Below are 18,818 nucleotides of genomic sequence, written 5' to 3'. Positions count from 1 at the left end.
TATAATAAAGTATATTCCACAGACTAAGATATAAACTAAGATCCTTTCTATGTGCTAGATGTTCAGAAAGAAGCACATGGGGATCTTGTAATGAATTCATAAAATCCTGTAATTTATTTAATATAATTTAGAGAAAAGATTCTTATCAAAACAGTAATTTAAAGGAGGAAGTCATTAAATCCAAGAGTTTAATAAGAAATGATTGTTAAGATTTAAACATTTTAACTTTTGTTTGTATCTTATGGGTATTGACATTTTGCCTGTGTGTATGTTTATCACATATGAATAGTGAATGTGGAGGCCAAAGAAGGTAGCCTGTTTCTTGAGACTGGAGCTACAGATACTTATGAGCTATGGGAATTGGACCTGGTCCCTCTGTAAGAGCAGCTAGTGCTCTTAACAGCGGTGCCATTTCTCCAACCCCAGCCTCGTAAGACTGTGGACTTATTTCACACACAGAAAGAAAGTAAAGAAGTGGAATATGTATATTGAACTCTTACTGAACTTACTATTCACTACACATGACAGAAGCCTTACAGAAAAAACATCACACATATCTCAGAGGCCACAGTCATCTTTTAGAAGTTAGAAAGAGTTGCATTGTTTTTAAACAGAGAGTTTGAGCAATGTCAACAGTTCTTTCAGATCTCTGTCTTCCTTGGGCTTGCTTAAGAAGTTGAGTGAGGGGTACAAATAAAGGCGTTTCCTAAACTCACAAACTCAAAAGCCAGTAATGCAAATAAATGATTTTTTGTGTGTGTGTGAGAGCATTTCAAATGTTTCTCACTGAACAATTATTATAAAGACAGGAAAACCTCTATTTTGTGTGGATGTTCTTTTATGACATTTGAAAGCATCCTGATAACTGGCATGACTTTATTCTCTCCTTCAAAAGGACCTCTACCAGGAAATGGACCTTAAAGGTGGGAACTTAAAAAGCCATGGTATATTCTTGGAGGAACTTGTAAAGGATAAATATGAGGGAACTGGTTTTTATGCTGGGTTCTCCCCCAGTATGGGTGCAAAATTTAGAAAGTTCTTTCTATTTCTTTAAACATGGTTGATATAATTTGAAAAAAGATGGTACACAGAAATTTATTATGTTAGTATTACAGAAATGGTACATATCTATTTGTGTTTTAATCATGCTAAAAGGATTTCCCCATATGCTATACTAGGGATAAGGATTTAGTTCTTAATAAACCTTTATGTGTAGAATAGAAATAATTGTATAATGGTATTTGATTAAGCTAATACTATCTTAACTAACTAGAGGGAAGTATGATAACTTTAACTATCTCTGGTAAATGTTCTAGATGCAAAGCATAATAGGAAATTTTGGAAATGAGATTATATTAAATATAAGTTATTATTGTATAAAAGTGCCTTGTTTTCTATTTTTTACCCCATGCATTATTAAAGAGTATTCAGGGAACATTTTGCTATTATTCCAAATGTTATATCATCAGGATTTTTGACCTGACTGTTCATGAAACCTGAAAATATCACCCTCATATATAAATGGCCTGTGAAACATCTTAAGTATGATTCTTTTTTATAGATTTATTTATTTTATTTCTTTTGTATTTCATTGTGCTTGCCTATATGTTTATGGGTATCACATGTATGCAAGTCAGAGGAAGAGAAAAGAGGGCACTGGATCCCCTGGAATGGGAAGTACAGATGCTATGAGTGGCCATGTAAGTGCTGGGAACTGAACTCAGGTCCTCTAAAAGAATAGCAAGTGGCCTTAATCACTGATCAATCTTTCCATCCTCTGACCTACCCTAAAAGCATCAACAAAAATATCTAGATATAATAAACATACCAACTCAACCATCATATTTAGGTTAAACATAATGTTCCAGAAATTGCGTTACTCATTCAACATTATGTTATAAAATAGCCTTGTGTTCTAGGATTGCTTAACTTTTCACTAAGATACATGTTATGAGCATATATTTCAGTAGTTTAGGCTAACCTGTATGATGTTGACTAGGTTAGATATCTTAAATGCATTTTGGTTTAAGATATTTTTCTTCCAACTACGATTTTTGAAATATAATGCCAGTGTACATCAAGGATAATCTCTATTATATGTGTAACTCTGGGAATAGACTTTGAGTGAAAAAACAGGCCAAATATAGAAGAGATGCTTCGTCAAGGATCTATTAAAATTCAAGTAAAAGCACACAAAATAATGCATGATTAAATACAGAGGGAATGTCCCTATAATCAGAACTTAAGGTATTATTTCTCAAAAAAAACCAAAACCAACAAACCAACCAACCAACCAAACAATAAACAACCCATCATGGTTTTGGAGTTAAGTCCAGCTATTCTTTGAATTTATTTTTATTTTTATCAGATATTTTCTTTATTTACATTTCAAATGATATCCCCTCTCCCGGGGTTTCCCCTCTTGGAAAAACAAATCCTATTCCTTCCTCCCTCACCCTGTTCACCAACCCACCCTCTCCAGTTTCCTGGCTCTGGCATTCCCCTACATTGGGGCAGAGAGCCTTCACAGGACCAAGGGCCTTTCTTCCCATTGAAGAGCAACTAGGCTATCCTCTGGTACATATGCAGCTGGAGTCATGAGTCCAACCATGTGTACTCTTTGGTTGGTGATTTAGTCCCTGTGAGCTCTGAGGGTATTGTTAGTTCATATTGTTCTTCCTAGTATAGGGCTGCAAACCCCTTCAGCTCCTTGGATCCTTTCTCTAGCTCTTTCAAGTCTGAAGAAAGAAATTGAAGACGATCTTAGAAGATAGAAAGATCTCCCATGCTCATGGATTGGCAGGATCAATATAGTAAAACTGGCCATCTTGCCAAAAGCAATCTATAAATTCAATGCAATCCCCATCAAAATTCCAACTCAATTCTTCATAGAGTTGGAAAGAGCAATTTGTAAATTCATCTGGAATAATAAAAAACCTAGGATAGCAAAAACTATTCTCAACAATAAAAGAACCTCTGGTGGAATCACCATCCCAGACCTTAAGCTGTACTACAGAGCAATTGTGATAAAAACTGCACAGTATTGGTACAGTGACAGGCAAGTAGATCAATGGAACAGAATTGAAGACCCAGAAATGAATCCACACACCTATGGTCACTTGATCTTTGACAAAGTCCTGCTAATGTTTAACTCCCTCCTTGCTTAGCCTTAGTTTTCTTTTCTATAAACTAAGGAAGTCAGAATCAGTGTGTTATATGTAGTCTTTTCTTTATATAATAATCATCCTTATCTAAGTTTGAAGTATAGGGAATTCTATTTATCCAGAAGCTGCAATACCAACTGTGAAAGCTGTTTCTACCTCGAGGTTTTGAGTGATGAAAGCGAGGATCATAATGCTTTTCCTCCACATTCTCATCACATGTAGAGGTTCATTCTAAAGAAGAGGCATTCCCAGGAGAACTGCACTCGCAGTGCATTGTAAGGATGTGTTTGGGCTCTGTCTTTTTCTGTCTTTCAAGGTGAGGATATTAACATTTTAACATTGTCAGTCATTAAAGGCTACTTAAGCCTGTGTCTGTCCTTGATTTAACAAGTTGTAGTTTAGTAGGACTGTGTTGGTCCTTGATTTAACTAGTTGTAGTTGAGTAGGAAACCTTTGTGTTATACATTATATATGCTTTGTTTGGAGTACCTTTGAGGAAGGATGTCTTGGTATAGAAGGCATCAGATTTATAGATTCCTTTAAAGCAGGGTCCCTTAAATATTTTCCAATTCACAACCTGTTTTGCACATCAAATTTTTACATAGTCTAAGGTAAGTAGACAGATAAAGTATTCTGTACAATTAAATCACATACTAATATTAAATCACAAAGTGATTTATTTTGAAAATAATTATGTGATATATATATATCATTTTATTATTTATTAAAGATATAAGCACATTCACATATTAGTAAGACAAATGTGTTTATGTGTGCATACAAAATTAAATCTTGGCTGAATATTTGAAACTTAAGGAATGTGGAACATGTTCAGCATTATTTTAGAGTTGATCAATATTTTGATTTTTATAATTGTCAATGCTGAGAATGTTGTTTCCCATGGTACCTTTTAGGGATTATTGAAAATCCTATTGTATTCCCAAGGAAGAAATAAATTTAAATTTTTAGGAAGCTCCTCATGAACCCAGACTACATTTTCTGTGTGTGATATATGAATATTTATGGGTGTACTCATGTGTGTGGGGTGCATATATGCACGTAGTAGACATTGAAGTATCTTTCTTAAATGATTTTTGGGACAAGGTCTCTCATTGAGCCTCGAGCTCACCAGTTCAGCCAGACTGGCCGGCTGGCAAATCCGAGCATTCTTCCTGTTTCCACATCTTCAGTGCTAGGATTACAGGAACAGGTCATCATGTCTGGCTTTTTACATGGATGCTGAGGAGGAGTCACTTTACTGACTGAAGGATATCCCTAGCCCCAGAAATAGCAATTTTAAAAATCAATCATTCTAACACTTAAAAGCTAAAGCTTCACTAAAGCGACTCTTCCATGCTGAGGAATGATGGTAGGAAGAATCCAAGACTTCACATCTTGCCACAAAACCATCACCATCACTTCTACAAGAGCAGAGAACTTTTTACTACAGTGAAAATATTGCAACTCATAACACACAGCAGTTTCAAATCTGAGCCAAAGTTTTGGGTGGTGTGTGTAGTGGATCGGGGATGACAGCAAACACAGAACTAAGTGCACCGGCTGTGTGCATAGAAGCAATCCTACAGGAGAGCTGTACAAAGAAGCACGGCCTGGTTGAACTCTGTACCAAGATACTTCAAATTTAAATGTCTGAATATCTGGCTGATGACATTCAGAAATCTTTTACTGCTGCTGTTTTGGTTTGCAAACCTTACCACGTTCAGTTATGTGATCTTGCCATGCATTGCAATCACAGTGCAATTCATTAACAGCCAGTCATGGGCAGGGAGGAGCTCACTAGGAACCTTGGTCCTTCGGAATGAGCTATTGGCTGCTATTGATGGATTCTGGTGCATAGGGTGTCCTTATCTCCCCATATGTACTACTGGTGAGTCCACCAATCTCCAAAGGGCAATTTCAAACTTATGTTCTCCCAACGTCCCTGATGAAGCTCAGTCACAACATAACACAATACAAAACAAAACAAAAAGGCTTGAATGTGAGGAAGAGCCTGTTAAGGAGTTGGAGAGGTTGATTGGAGGGAGAGAAAGAAGAAAAGATTGGGTCATGAAAATAATAAGAAAACATTTTGTACAAGTATGGAATTGTCAAAGAACAATTTTAATAATAATTAACTGGGCTTAGCTGTGCAAGAATCTTTAGGGGGATTTTAAAAGAGAGCACACACCAAATGGAGAAGCCCTTTGGTAGTCAAAAAATTGGCTGAATTTTCCATTCTGTGTCTATAGGATTTCTGGCATCCTAAAGAATTGAGGTGGTTTGTAAAGTACATCTAGCAGCCTAAGAAAAGTATTTTAGGTGATTGATTTATTTAGCAATTAATGTATGTGTATCGTTTTACTGTGTGCTAGGTACTATCATAGCTGTAAAAGATATAAAAATAATAAAACAGGACAGGTTATCTGTCTTTATAGGTTTATATTTCATTAAGGAAGGGCTTATATTTGTGTATTAATTACATATGTGTATATATACATATATATGAAATCATTATCTATCTATCTACAAGATCACAATATATATCAGCATTTCCAGTTTGTTTTTAATTTTGGATGTGTTTTTAATTCTTTCATTTAATTTTAAATAATTTCTGAAGTAACAGTCACCATTGTTTGACCTACCACTCATCCTGCTTACATCTATACTTTCAAACTATACTCTGGTGGTCCTGAAACTCACTTTGTAGACTAGGTTGGCCTCAACCTCACAGAAATCCACCTGCTTCTGCCTCTGGAGTGCTGGGATAAAAGGTGTGTGCCACTATGCCTGTCTGTATACTTTCAAAATATGACCTCTTGATTTTAATGAGCATAAGGAGAAACTATACGCTATAGTACAATAGACTTTAGGTAACGTTTGAAGGCTAAAGGTAATATGGTATATTACCTTTAAAGGGGGGAATGCTGATATAGCATAGGACATGTCTTCCTGTGAAATGAGCTTGTGTGACATTTCCAAAGATTCTTTACATACATTCACTGAGGAGTTAGAGGAAACACTGTACTTTTGAATCCTAAATTACGTAAATGGAAATTAGGATTAGATTCTGGACATCACCCATATTGTTGCTCCATTAACTAGGAGCTAGACTAGGGGTAGGGACCAGATCCTGACATCTATTCTAACCAGTAGAAGAAAAAATCAGCTCCATACTAGACAAAGTATTTCTGCTTGTAATCCTAACACTACTAGGGAAACGAAGGCAGGAGAACTGCCATGAGTTTGAGGTCAGCCTGGGCTTCACTGTAGGTCTCTGCTACAAGTAAACAAAGTCAGTTCCTCTGGAAGTGTTTAGAATTTAGTAGTGCTCTCAATCTGAAAAGAGAGCTGGAGCCATTGCCCAATATCACAAATTTTGACTCTTCTTTGATGGTGCATGTATCTGATACGTAATACAAGATTTGTGAGTACTTGCATTAGTCACCCTCAGGTTCTTAGAGATTTTGCTACAACATCATTGAAGGATTGGAAGCTGTGACCACTTTAATTTTGGGAAGTCATTTCTCATTTACTTCAATCTTATACCTCTGTGCTTTTTTTTTTGCTGTCCTTTAAGAACAGTATTAGAAGGCTAATACTCTTTGTCTATAACATCTGCAGTATTTTTCTGTGCAAATGCTACACTCATTTCTGAGATAACACCACATGAATTAATTCTGCTTACTGTGACAGAGCTATCTTCTAACTTGCAGCACGAAGGAGCAACTTTTCCTGTCTCCTATTTCTGTTTTCTCCTTTTATTTGCATTCAGTTGGCAGCTTCCTACTCCTTGCAAAATAATTGCAAGTGAACAAGTATATGATGACTTATATGATAACACTGACTACATCACAGTAACAAAAAAGATAAGTTTAAAGGTTTTTTTTTAAACTAGAGAATTGCTTAAGTAGTCATTTTTTGAATGGCGGCAGTAAAAAATAGTCACTTATTGAAGCAAATGCTTTAGGAGTGTCAATAGCGTGTCAATAGTAGTTGGCATTACATCTTTTATTTCACATGGAGCTGTTAGTGGCCCTGAAAGAGTTGCAATGCAGGAAGTAAGTGTGTTGATGTATATCTGTGCTATATCATATTTCTTTAGGTTTTCTTTTTAGTGAGTTGATATTAAATTTACTAAAATTGATAAAATCTGATACCTTTGGACCCGACTACAGATTTGCCAGGGAAAACAGTTCTATTTCCAGAAACTAAAACAAAAGGTGCTTCTTGTTTCACAAATAATGACTTATTAATTGAATACATGTTAATGAAATTTCTCTGAAGTTTTATCTTTTATCCTAAAATCACATGATTTGTCCAATTCTGAAAGCTGGAAATGCAGGTGAAATATGCTTGCTTTATCTCTGGCTTCCTCAACCTCTGGAGGTTTGCTTGCACTGGGGTGTCAGCATCTTTTGTTCTGCTCTGCACTGCTTCCTCCTGCAGGTTTTCTCTGCCACTTCCCTGCCTCTTACGACTGAGTAGTACTTGAGCCCGACTGTGCATCCCCTGAGACCCAGAGCTAGCTTAATACAAAGTTTCTTTATCTGTCAAGGAAAGTTGCAGTTACTGAACTTTTCAAGAGTTAGAATGGCATCCAGAGGATTACTCCTGGTATTCCACAGTGCCCATCAGCACACCTCAGACTCTGAGTTAGTGATTGGTAAGCTCATCCAGGAATCAGAATCTAAGATTGTGTGTTTGCAATTGCATGTAACTGAGAATTGAACATGGGGTCTCCCATGTTTTAGACCAGTGAGTATATTTGTAGCCCAGAATGCATTTTGCAAAGAAGTCCTTTCTATAGTTTTCATGAATAATCTAAAATTTGCTAAGCATCACATCATCTTCATCATCATCATCATCATCATCATCATCATCATCACTTTTTTTTTTTTTTGAGATTAGGTCTCATTGTAGAAATTTGGCAGGCCTGGATTCACTGTGTATACCAGGCTGGCCTTGAACTCACAGAGATCTGCCTTCCTCTGCCTCTCTAGTGCTAGAAGAAACGGGATGGGCTGCCATCCCTGGCCTTGGAACACACTGCTGTAGATAATAAGATAGCAAAATTTTGTGCTTAGGCAGGGGGTGCTTCTTGTGTGGAATTCATATGTTAAAATAGAATGGACTGAGGCTCCATCACAGCCGGGGCCTTAGATTTTGTGCACACAGAAGTTAGATTAAGATTTTAGACATGAGTAGTGGGACACCTCTGACATCCCAGTGAGTCAGACAAGCGTCTGAGTAGCTAAACTATGCATGGCTTCAAATTATTACCCATATCCTACATTGACAAGTATAGAGCTAAGAAAATAGAGATGGAATATTAGAGCTAGATACAAAACTGCATGACACAGTTCCAGTTTCTCTTTTCTCTGCTGAGAACACCCTGTCCTATCACTGTTGAGAAAGAGTGAGCACTCAGAGCTCCCTGACAGTGAATGCAAGACTGGAGTTTATTTCTCCTAAGCCCGACCCTCTTTTTCCTTTTCACTATCACCCTTCAGGTACCTTTAGCTTTCCATGCATGATGGCAAGCCATCTTTGGAATCTTACTTAGGAAAAGAGCAGTGCCACGTGCTATGGTCTGAGAGACACATCCGTTTGTGTTGCTGGCATCTGCTAATTTTAAATGAGGTCATCATGGATATAAACAGTGTTAAAGAGGGAAGCACAGGAAGACGGAAGCAACTGTTATCATTCCGTCTCTGAAATCCTCAAAATCCTTTCCTTTCATCTGTGGGGCACACTGCCTGTTAAGCTGGAATCTCTTCCCGGCATTCCACACTCTCCAAAGGGATCAACTTGAAGACAGAGGTGTCTTGTGTGTTACGCTTCAGTCTACTGCTTTTTGCGCGACTCGGTTTCCTCAAAGATAAAAAGAGAGCGAATATTCGTGCATGGCTCGGAGACTCCTTGTGAGAAATATGTAAGCAAACAACTTCCACCAGGAATATGTCACGCGCTTCGCAAGTGTTGAAATGCTGACTTTGACTTTCTAGCACATCAATACTCTGGCATCGTTGCAGTCCCCCGTAAGGTGAAACCTTCCAAGCTAAGGTCTGAAAAGGCTGTGCTATTCAAAGGGGAGGGGACTTTGTATATCGTACAACTAATTTCAGTCTCCTAAAGTTAGAAACAGAGTTGCCGTTGCAAAAGAATTCTCTTGCAGAGCATGAGGCATGTCAGTGCGTTGACAGTGAAGACTGGAGCAGAGCTTCTCATTTTCTTCCACCTCTGTGCGGACTGTGGCAGCTTCCAGCACCAGGCAACAAACACTAGAGTGTTAACATTCCCCATCAGTTTTACATATACAATGATAACCTCTGTTAATACTCTAGGCTACTTTTTCATTATGTTTTAAAATTAATTTTTAGTCAGTGCATAAAATAATGGTTTGATACACTTTCATATACATATACCATTTTTTTTTTTGGTTCATTCTCACTGTCTACCCACCCACCATACCATGTACTGTGACCAAAAAACAAGGTTCATGCTCCAACTTAGGTGAAATAAATCATTAGTTATTGTTAAAATTTCATGTGAAGAATAGAAAAAAGAAATCAAATGGAGTTTGAGTTTACCAAATGAAGCAAGTCCTTGCAGTGCAACACCTTCTGGATCATTCGATTTTAACTAAATTTTAGGGACTGCTCAGCTGCGATGGGAGTCTTTAAATAGGTTATAGCTTCTTATAGGCACAACATGGAAATTCCTGCTGCTTTAGCACAGATTCTGCCTCTCGAGAACACCATTGCCTTTCTCTGTTATACCTACCTAAATTTAAAGTCTCAGGAAGGCATCAGAGTGATCTGTTTATTTGTAAACTATCCACCAGATGCTTTAAATTACTTGCCTGTAAAAACAACAGGAAAAGCTTATTATGACTTTAATAGAAAAGTAAACCAATCATTTGATAAAATCATCTCGCATACTATCAACTAATAACTAGTATACTACAACATGCTATTCTGATTTTACTTTATAAGAAAGAGCTAGAAATAATGTAGGCAAAATATGCATATTTAATTTGGCAGTTGATGTTGTAGCTTGAGAAACAGGCTTCTAGAAAAAAAAAGCAAGGTAGACTGCTATGTGGGAATAATTATATCATGTAATTTGCATGCAAGTACATTTAAACTAAAGAAATAATTTTAAATTATTCATACCATAAGGTTGACTTTGTGTTGCCATTACTCCCTACATAAAATATACGCTACAAATCATGCTTTTAATGCAGAAGAGAATAGCTGAGATGAAAATATAGTTTTCTCCCAGATGTGCAAAATGCAATTGAATATTCCATGTTGAGAGGTAATTCTCAATTACAGCATATTGGAATTACCTGATAATCTATTATATGTAAGCAGTTTAAGCAAAATGTGCCTCTTTACAACAAATTAACTGTTCAATGGATGTATTCCTAGCCTTAGTGTAAGGTAATAACTATTTATTTATAAACTATAAAATATATAGCAGTTACGCCTACAGCACTCAGAAATCACCATACTATATATTCATTAAAGAGTGGTAATTACTTTCCAGATATTTTGCCTCCAATCTTTTATTGACCTCATAATGCAGTTGCTATGCTTAATAGACTGATGCAGCAGTTTGTGTAATTCCTCCCACAACATATGAATTTGCAGCGTAAGTTCAGTGGTAATTCAGACAGGCACTCTCACTGAGAGCTGAGCAAAAGGAGCCTGCCTGACATAGAGATATATCTGGTGCTTGCCCCAAGGATGTAGGAGAAGAGTGAGAAAAACGATGTAATGTTTTTATGGTCATTTATGTGCAATTGTTACTGCCATGCAGTCTCCATAGGAAAGTGCCTTTTTTTTTTAGGAGAGTGACTAAAACTTTACAAAATCTGATAGAGAGGGTATTTGTTGAATTTGTGTTCACTTCCTTAAAGGAGCTATAGCACCCTTGTAAATCATTTTGGGCAAGAACTTATGAGAACAGCCAAAGTGATGATAATGAACGATATTTTCTCCTTCCTTTGGGGGGCTGTGCTTTTAAATTTGTGTGCTCCTTATCATGCCACAGTTGATTTTCTGCCAATATATCCTTTATTTATTTTTATTTCTGAGAAAAGATATTAACATGAAATAAATGTATAAGTATGAACTTCATTGAAAGCGTAAGAAAAATTGGAAATAAAATTTATTCAAATTAAACTATAGGAATTTGGAGACAGAGATTACTTCCATTAATATCTCAAGCTTCAGAGGTATTAAAATGATGCCTCTGTTTAATATAATTCTATAGTGCCTATGTGGTGTGTGTGTTCATATACAAGCATTTGTATGATTATAACATTGCACAGACTTTCTGAGCATTTCAGATTCAGGGGTGAAAATAGACGAGAAACTACTTAAATCTGTTTTCGAGTAAAGTGATCCATATTTACTTTGCTATATTGATTTGAATCAAAGCCAACTAATTCTCTTTAGAAATGAGCTCTACCCTTACTTTGTTTATATTTATAAGTGTGTTACAGATGCAGAACATATTCTAATAACAAACACACTATTCTGATATCACACACTTTAAATATAAATTACCATTAAGAAATCTATAAATTATGTTTTGAAAGCAATGTCACTACTATCTTAACGTTTTGGCAAACAGAAATGGTTTAAGCAGTGCCTGAAAAATATGTTGATCAAGATGATGCATTATTATATCCAAAACTTTGATATACAGCTACTCTAAAATCAGAGTGTGACTTTGGTCTAGAAAACACTAATTAGTGTTTTCTGCTTAATATCAGTATCATATGGTAGTATCATTTTTTATTAACATAATACAAATATCCTGCACAGTGCTACGCCTTTCATTGCTTGAGGCTTTGGAATCAAAACGTCACAGCAAATTTTACGTTTGTTAATAGATTGAAAACTGCACATTGCATTAGTAAGAGCAGTATTGTGCCAAGATGGCAAAAGCTGGCACACACAACAGCACTGGAAATGATATCTTGGTTATCCTTTGTCTCTAAACAATAACAAGAGGGTGAGAACCGCAGGTGTGAGTGTATTTTTTTTTCCTTTTAAAAGTAAAGTTCACCTTTCTGCAACTTCTCCATATGTGTTGTCAAAATATCACATTATACAATTCACTGGAATTGAACTTATTGCTAAATACCCATTAGGCTCCCAAGAGATGCCTCCCATTAATTGTTTAGTGAGAGCTCCCTTAGGCTGTCACCAGGGAAGCACATTAAATGCATAAGACGAGAAGTTGACAGAGATCCCCGTAGAACAAGAAGCATCTACCAAACTCAAGACATCTCCAGGAAGCATCCGATAAAGCAGTGTTAAGAATGTTCATTTGGGGCCAGGTAGTTTTTCTTCTTCTTCTTTTTATTTCTAGGGTACAAGCACGCATATCTTATGGGAGGAAAAAAAAAATAAACAATGCTAGCAAACCATTTGAAAAGGAACACTTCTAAATGATAAGCAGGATTAGTTCATATGGCTTGGTTCTGAGGACCCGATGTAGTTTTCACACAGAGGAAGGATTGTAGGAGTTAGAGATGAAAAAATTTATGTACTTGATAATGTAACAGTAACAAAATAAAGGGTGAAAGAGGTAAGTTTTGGAAGTAAATGGGAAGAATGTGACTGGTGTAAAGTCTTAGGCTAATGGCCAAATGGGCTGGTGGAGAGAAGAAGTCAAGCCGCGAAATGAATGACAGTGGGTTCCGGCAAAATATGTTTTCGTGTCTGTCTGCCAAAGCTATTGAAAACCTTTCCCTTTCTGAGTACAGCACAGACTGTTATCACTCCTCTGTCTAATTACAATCGCTGCTGAAGCCATTGTACATCTATTATGCACTATTATGTTTGTTTATTTCACATCATTGTGTTTAGAATGTTTCTAAAAAGGAAATGTAAGAAAGCAAACAAAATATGTGCTCAAATGTCTTTTAGGGTCCTTTTGCCTGAATTACTCTAAAATCCCCACTAGAGGGGGCACTAGTAAAACAAGAAAGGGGTCGTTTTTTTTTTTCAAACTTGTGTTCTTTTCTCTAGGAGGTGAATACACCTCGTCTTCTTTCATTTCAAGCCATAATGGAACACCAGATAAAGCAAAAATGAAGGGACCTCTGGGTGTTTAACATGCTTACATTAAGTTCCGTTTAATTTTTTTTCTTAACTTGATGCAGCTAAATAGCCCACAAAGCAAAAAGTTTTGTTTAAATATAGATAGAATTCCATGCACATTTGTTTTATGATGGGTGAAAGCTGAACTCAGAGAGATGTCTTACTCTCAAGATTTTACTTTTAGTGAGTCATGATTGTTACCTGGGCACATGAATGATGAGGATTACTCTTACTGGTAAAACTGAATTTACCCAAGTTGTAGGCATTGCCTGTGTTTTCAGCTTGCTATTTCAATCATGGGAGGAAAAGACTAATAAAAAATATAGCATCTCTTGTTAAGAAATCTCCTCCAGGAAGTGCCAAAATTTGCCAAGCATTGAAAACTTTTATATGAGTATTGTTTTGGTGCTATGCTTTATTACTATTACTTTCGTATCAGGTCATATTCATTAATGCAGCTTTCTGGAGGCAGAGAGAGCTATCACTAACAATGTATTCTAACAGAGGTGCCACCTGAGAATTATCCTGAGAATTAAGGGCATATGCCAATGAGGGGCCTTGATACAGTTGCTAGGAGCTCAACACAGGCACTCACTTTCTAATTTGTAACACTGATGGAAAGTTTAATTGTCAAAACTTGTAAAATGCCATGCTGCATCAGATGAAATAAAACCACCTGTCCTAAATCCTCACCATAATGATTGGCAGAAGGTGTATTCAATAAATGTTAACAAAAATATGTTTTTGAAATAATTCTCATCCATCTGAACTAGTCACCCCAGTGCCGAGTATCCGTTCCAGTTGGATTTTATGCTGTTTTACCTCCTTAGTATTATTTTCGGCTTTTGTTACTTGTCTCATGCAGCTTTTCTGCAGAACAATGGTTATTCCTTACCTGAAGATACTTTTGTGCTCCGACACTCAGAAATGTTATGTTTTTATATTTCTTAGGCTTGAGATAGTCAGATATGTGTTTTAAAAATTAAAATTTAATTTCCCTTATTTCTTAATTATTAATTAAATGACCAATTATTTTTTTGTCACTTGAAAATGGCTCTGAGAAAAGCAGCGATCCTGTGCTACTTATCAGAGTTATTAGAACATATGATCTGGAATGTCTTCCTAGCACAGATGCTCAAACATATAGAACCCAGGATTCAGAATTAAAGGACGTCCAGAGTCACGGTCTGTGGAAGGAGCAGAGCATCAATGGGAACTCATTTCTGCACCTTCCTCTCCTCTGCTTTTAAAACCTTGCATTGCTAATTAATCATTTTATTTTTGAATTTCAAAATGAAAACGAAACAGATTGTGGAAGAAGAAAGAGAAGGTGGCAACATGGCTCGGGCTTAACAAGCAGTATGCTCATTTTAGAGTTTATAAGCTGCATCTCCACAAAGTCTGATGATGATGGAGCTTTGATGATTGGTACAGTGTAAATTATGTTCCCTTACATTTTCCCCCCTTATCCTTTTTAACAACTTCTTTCTCTTCATTTTCCTAGGTCCAGTGCATGGATGGGCTAGTGCCCTTTACACAAGTCATTAAGCTGGCATGGAAACACCACAGCTGTTTGGAAATCATCTTTGAGAGTACGTTGCTCAGGAGTATTGAATTACAGTCCTTTCCCCCACCTCCATTTTGCTGTTTTGTGACCTCAGGTTTGTAATGGACATGAAGAGTTGTGATGGCATTTGGTGCCTGGGGCAGTGTTACCAACATGCAGGCATCTCATGACACCATCATCCCTTTGATCTGAAGGAAACTAGACAGGAGGGGTGAGAACATTGCTTTGATCTCTAATCCCCTGTGGTCAGTCATTTTTCTCCATCTCTATTTCAGAAACTAGCTACTGACTCCCTTGGGATGAGTTTGGGGGAACTAAAATTTCTGTCCCATAAAAACTATGATGTTGTCGTGCTCAAACACCTCAACTTATAGGTTCTGGTAATTAAAATCAGCAAGTTCAGGGCCACTCATTCCCTTGTTTATTTGAAAAACTTCTTATGCAAAAATACTCTTCCATTGTCCTAATACTTACCAGATGTGGAAGCAAATTTGATTTTCTTTTGCCAACACCAACTGTTTTTCTCTCAACCATAAATTATGCCATAAAATATCTAAGATACTTTTGTCGGTATTCAACCAATGATTCATTTGTAATTGTTTTGATAAATTTTTTTTCCAACTTATTCTGAAACTGTGTCTTTGAACTATTCGGTAAAGTACGGGTGAAATTCTCCACTGATGGTAACACCACACACTCAGAAGAATCCTATTTGTTTTCATAGGGTTGTGTGTGACTTGCTTAGGAGTAATGGAATCATTATGCTCATGTTATAAATTCTCTACAAGGGCCGAGGGATATGCCTTAGTCTTGTAGAGTGTATACTCAACGTATCCAAAGCCGCAATCTCCATCACTGCTTAAACTGCTCCTGATGCTGCATTCCCATTAGCCCAACACTTTACTAAGACTGGCATACTTCAAAAATATTACGTGTACAGTGCTTTAAGTTTAATGAAGCTCCTATGCAAAGAGATGGAAACCAGCAAAGTTACAATTTTACTGACATTTCAAAATACGCATCCTTTCTAACCAGTCTCCAATTTCTTTCTTTCTTTCTTTTTATTAGATGTTTTCTTTATTTACAATATCTCCTTTCCCAGGTTCCCCTCCAAAAAAATAAAAATAAAATTAAATTAAATTAAATTAAAAATCCAAAACCTAAAACAATCCCCTGTTTCCTCCTTCCTTCCCCTGCTCCCCACCCCACCCCCTCCTGCTTACTGGCCCTGAAATTCCCCTATACTGGGGCATAGAACCTTCACAGGGTCAAGGTCCTCTTCTCCCATTGATGACCGACTTGGCCATCCTCTGCTATACACATGCTGCTGGAGCCATGAGTCCCTCCATGTGTAATCTTTGGTTGGAGTTTTAGTCCCTGGGAGCTCTGAGGGTACTAGTTAGTTCATATTGTTGTTCCTCCTAAGGGGCTGCAAACTCTTCAGCTTCTTGGGTCCTTTCTCTAGCTCCTTCACTGGGGACCCTGTACTCAGTCCAATGGATGGCTGTGAGCCTCTACTTGTGTATTAGTCACGTACTGTCAGAGCCTCTCAGAAGACAGCTATATCAGGCTCCAGTCATCCAGCACTTGCTGGCATCCACAATAGTGTCTAGATTTGATGATTGAATATGGGAAAGAATCCCAGGTGGATCAGTCTCTGAATTGTCCTTCCTTTAGTCTCTGCTCCACAGTTAATCTCTACAATTCCTTCCATGGGTATTTTGTTCCCCCTTTTAAGAAGGAATGAAGTATCCATACTTTGGTCTTCCTTCTTCTTGAGTTTCTTATGGTTTGTGGTTTGTGCTCTGTGTGTTCTGCTCTTCTAGGTTAATATCCACTTATCAGAGAATGCATATACCATGTGTGTTCTTTTGTGATTGGGTTACCTCACTCAGGATGATATTCTCCTGATCTATCCATTTCCCTAAGAATTTCATAAATTCATTGTTTTTAATAGCTGAGTAGTACTCCATTGTGTAGATGTACCACATTTTCTGTATCCATTCCTCTGTCGAGGGACATCTGGGTTGTTTCCAGTTTCTGGCCATTATAAATAAGGCTGCTATGAACATAGTGGAGCATGTGTCCTTATTACATGTTAGTCTCCAATTTCTTTAAGTTGAACAATTTTTACTAGTTCTCAGTTCTTTAGTTGACTTTAGAGCAGGGGGTCAGGGAGAGACCCAAGTACTACATGATGTATCTGGAGTGTTCGCTAACCAATGAAGTAACCGGAACTCATTGTCACAGGACCCTGAGTAATGTGCTGGAAGAGTGAATTCTGATGGGGAAAAGAAGTAATAGGTTGAAAATAATGCCCCAAGACCAGCAGAATTGCACTGAGGCTAGCCAGGGGGCACTTCGGAAGTCAGTAGGCACCAGAAGTTGAAGAAAATATGTTTGACGAAAGGGATCAGGGAGCCAGGAAAATAGAAGTGGAGTTCAGACATTAACTGCAAAACAGAAATAAATCCAAGCTCTCATTCACTTTTTAATCTATGATGTAGTCTTAGCATGGATGATGTACAAATTTTTCTGCTAGCTGGTGGTTCCACCATGTCTACTTGACATAGAGGTGAGCTTGCAGTTTCACTGGAAAGTGAGTTTGCCGCAAAGTAAAACATCCAAAAAGTAGGCGATGCTCCAACTTCGCAAGCCAAATCCACAGTCTATTTGCCCCTTTGCCTCAGCCAGAGCCTCTTTCTGTCATCCCCTGGCAGATCCTACCCGCCCCCCCCACCCCACCCAGGAAACACTATAGCGAGGAAAAAGCTGAAAAGTGACTGTGGGCATGGGGATCCGTTTCCATCAACAAAATCCTCAACAGGTCTGTGCACTGGCATCTGCAGCGGGAGAGCTGACAGGCTAGGAGCCAGCTGTGACTCACACTTGAAAATAATAATAATATCCACTTAGGGGTATGGAATTATTTATCACTGCTGGTGGAAGTTTTGCCAAAGGCAAAAGAAAAAAAAAGGAAGGAAGGAAACATCCAGTGGATAATGTCCTCACTTCACAGCCCATCATGAGAGCCGATTAACTCAGTGACCAAGAATAAACAGCACTCCTGGTGTTACCATAATTACTCTGCTTTTTAAAGACATTGGAAAGTATAAAAACCAGAAAAATTGCAGCAGCCAACAGGATATGAATGAGTAAATTTTACAAGAGAACTCTATGCACGATCCCTATGTCCTAAGCGCCTTCCCTTCTTGCTCACCTCCTACATTCCGTCCTTGGCGTCCTCCCCTTGCTATGGTTACGCTGAGGCTGATGGCAAGGTGGAAGTGGTACCGTAGACGCCTGCAGGAGTTGTAATAAAGCTTATAACTGAGGACTCTGTTGGTCATTGAGAGGCAGGCATGTGTATATCCCCAACGTGTGTACTCCATACGAGCTTCCGCTTATATGAAGGATGCTTCGTTCATCCATGTAAGAGGAGTGAAACGTAGCCCCTGAGGGAATTTCAACTTTCTCAACCTGAGCTTCTTTGTGAGAAGTGTCTGCGTCCTGAGGTTTGTCTCCTGAGGTTTATGCACCTTATTGGATCATTCTCTACCTCTGTGTGTATTTGACATTGTCTGTGTTCTGGGTATTTATTCTGCTTTAAATTGTGTGGTTTTGTTTTATAAATATCAACTCCAGGACCCACCCTATTTCTTGTATAACACAACCCTTTCATTCTAAATCTTGGGGGCAGATTTCTGAGTTTTTTTCCTGGGTTTCCAAAAATCACAAATTTCATGAAGGTTCTCTGATCTTTTTTTTTTTTTTCTTTTAGATATTTTCTTTATTTACATGTAAATTTCTCCATTCCCAGTTTCCCCTCCAAAAAACAAAGAAACAAACAAAAACAACTAAAACAAACCCCTGTTGCCTCCTACTTCCCCTTGCCTGACACCCTGCCCTCTCCCACTTTCTGGCCCTGGCATTCCCCTACACTGGGGCACAGAACTTTCACAGGGC

This window comes from Mastomys coucha, unplaced genomic scaffold (assembly GCF_008632895.1).
Source record: "Mastomys coucha isolate ucsf_1 unplaced genomic scaffold, UCSF_Mcou_1 pScaffold14, whole genome shotgun sequence".
NCBI lineage: Eukaryota > Metazoa > Chordata > Mammalia > Rodentia > Muridae > Mastomys > Mastomys coucha.
Note: the sequence above shows the minus strand (reverse complement) of the source record.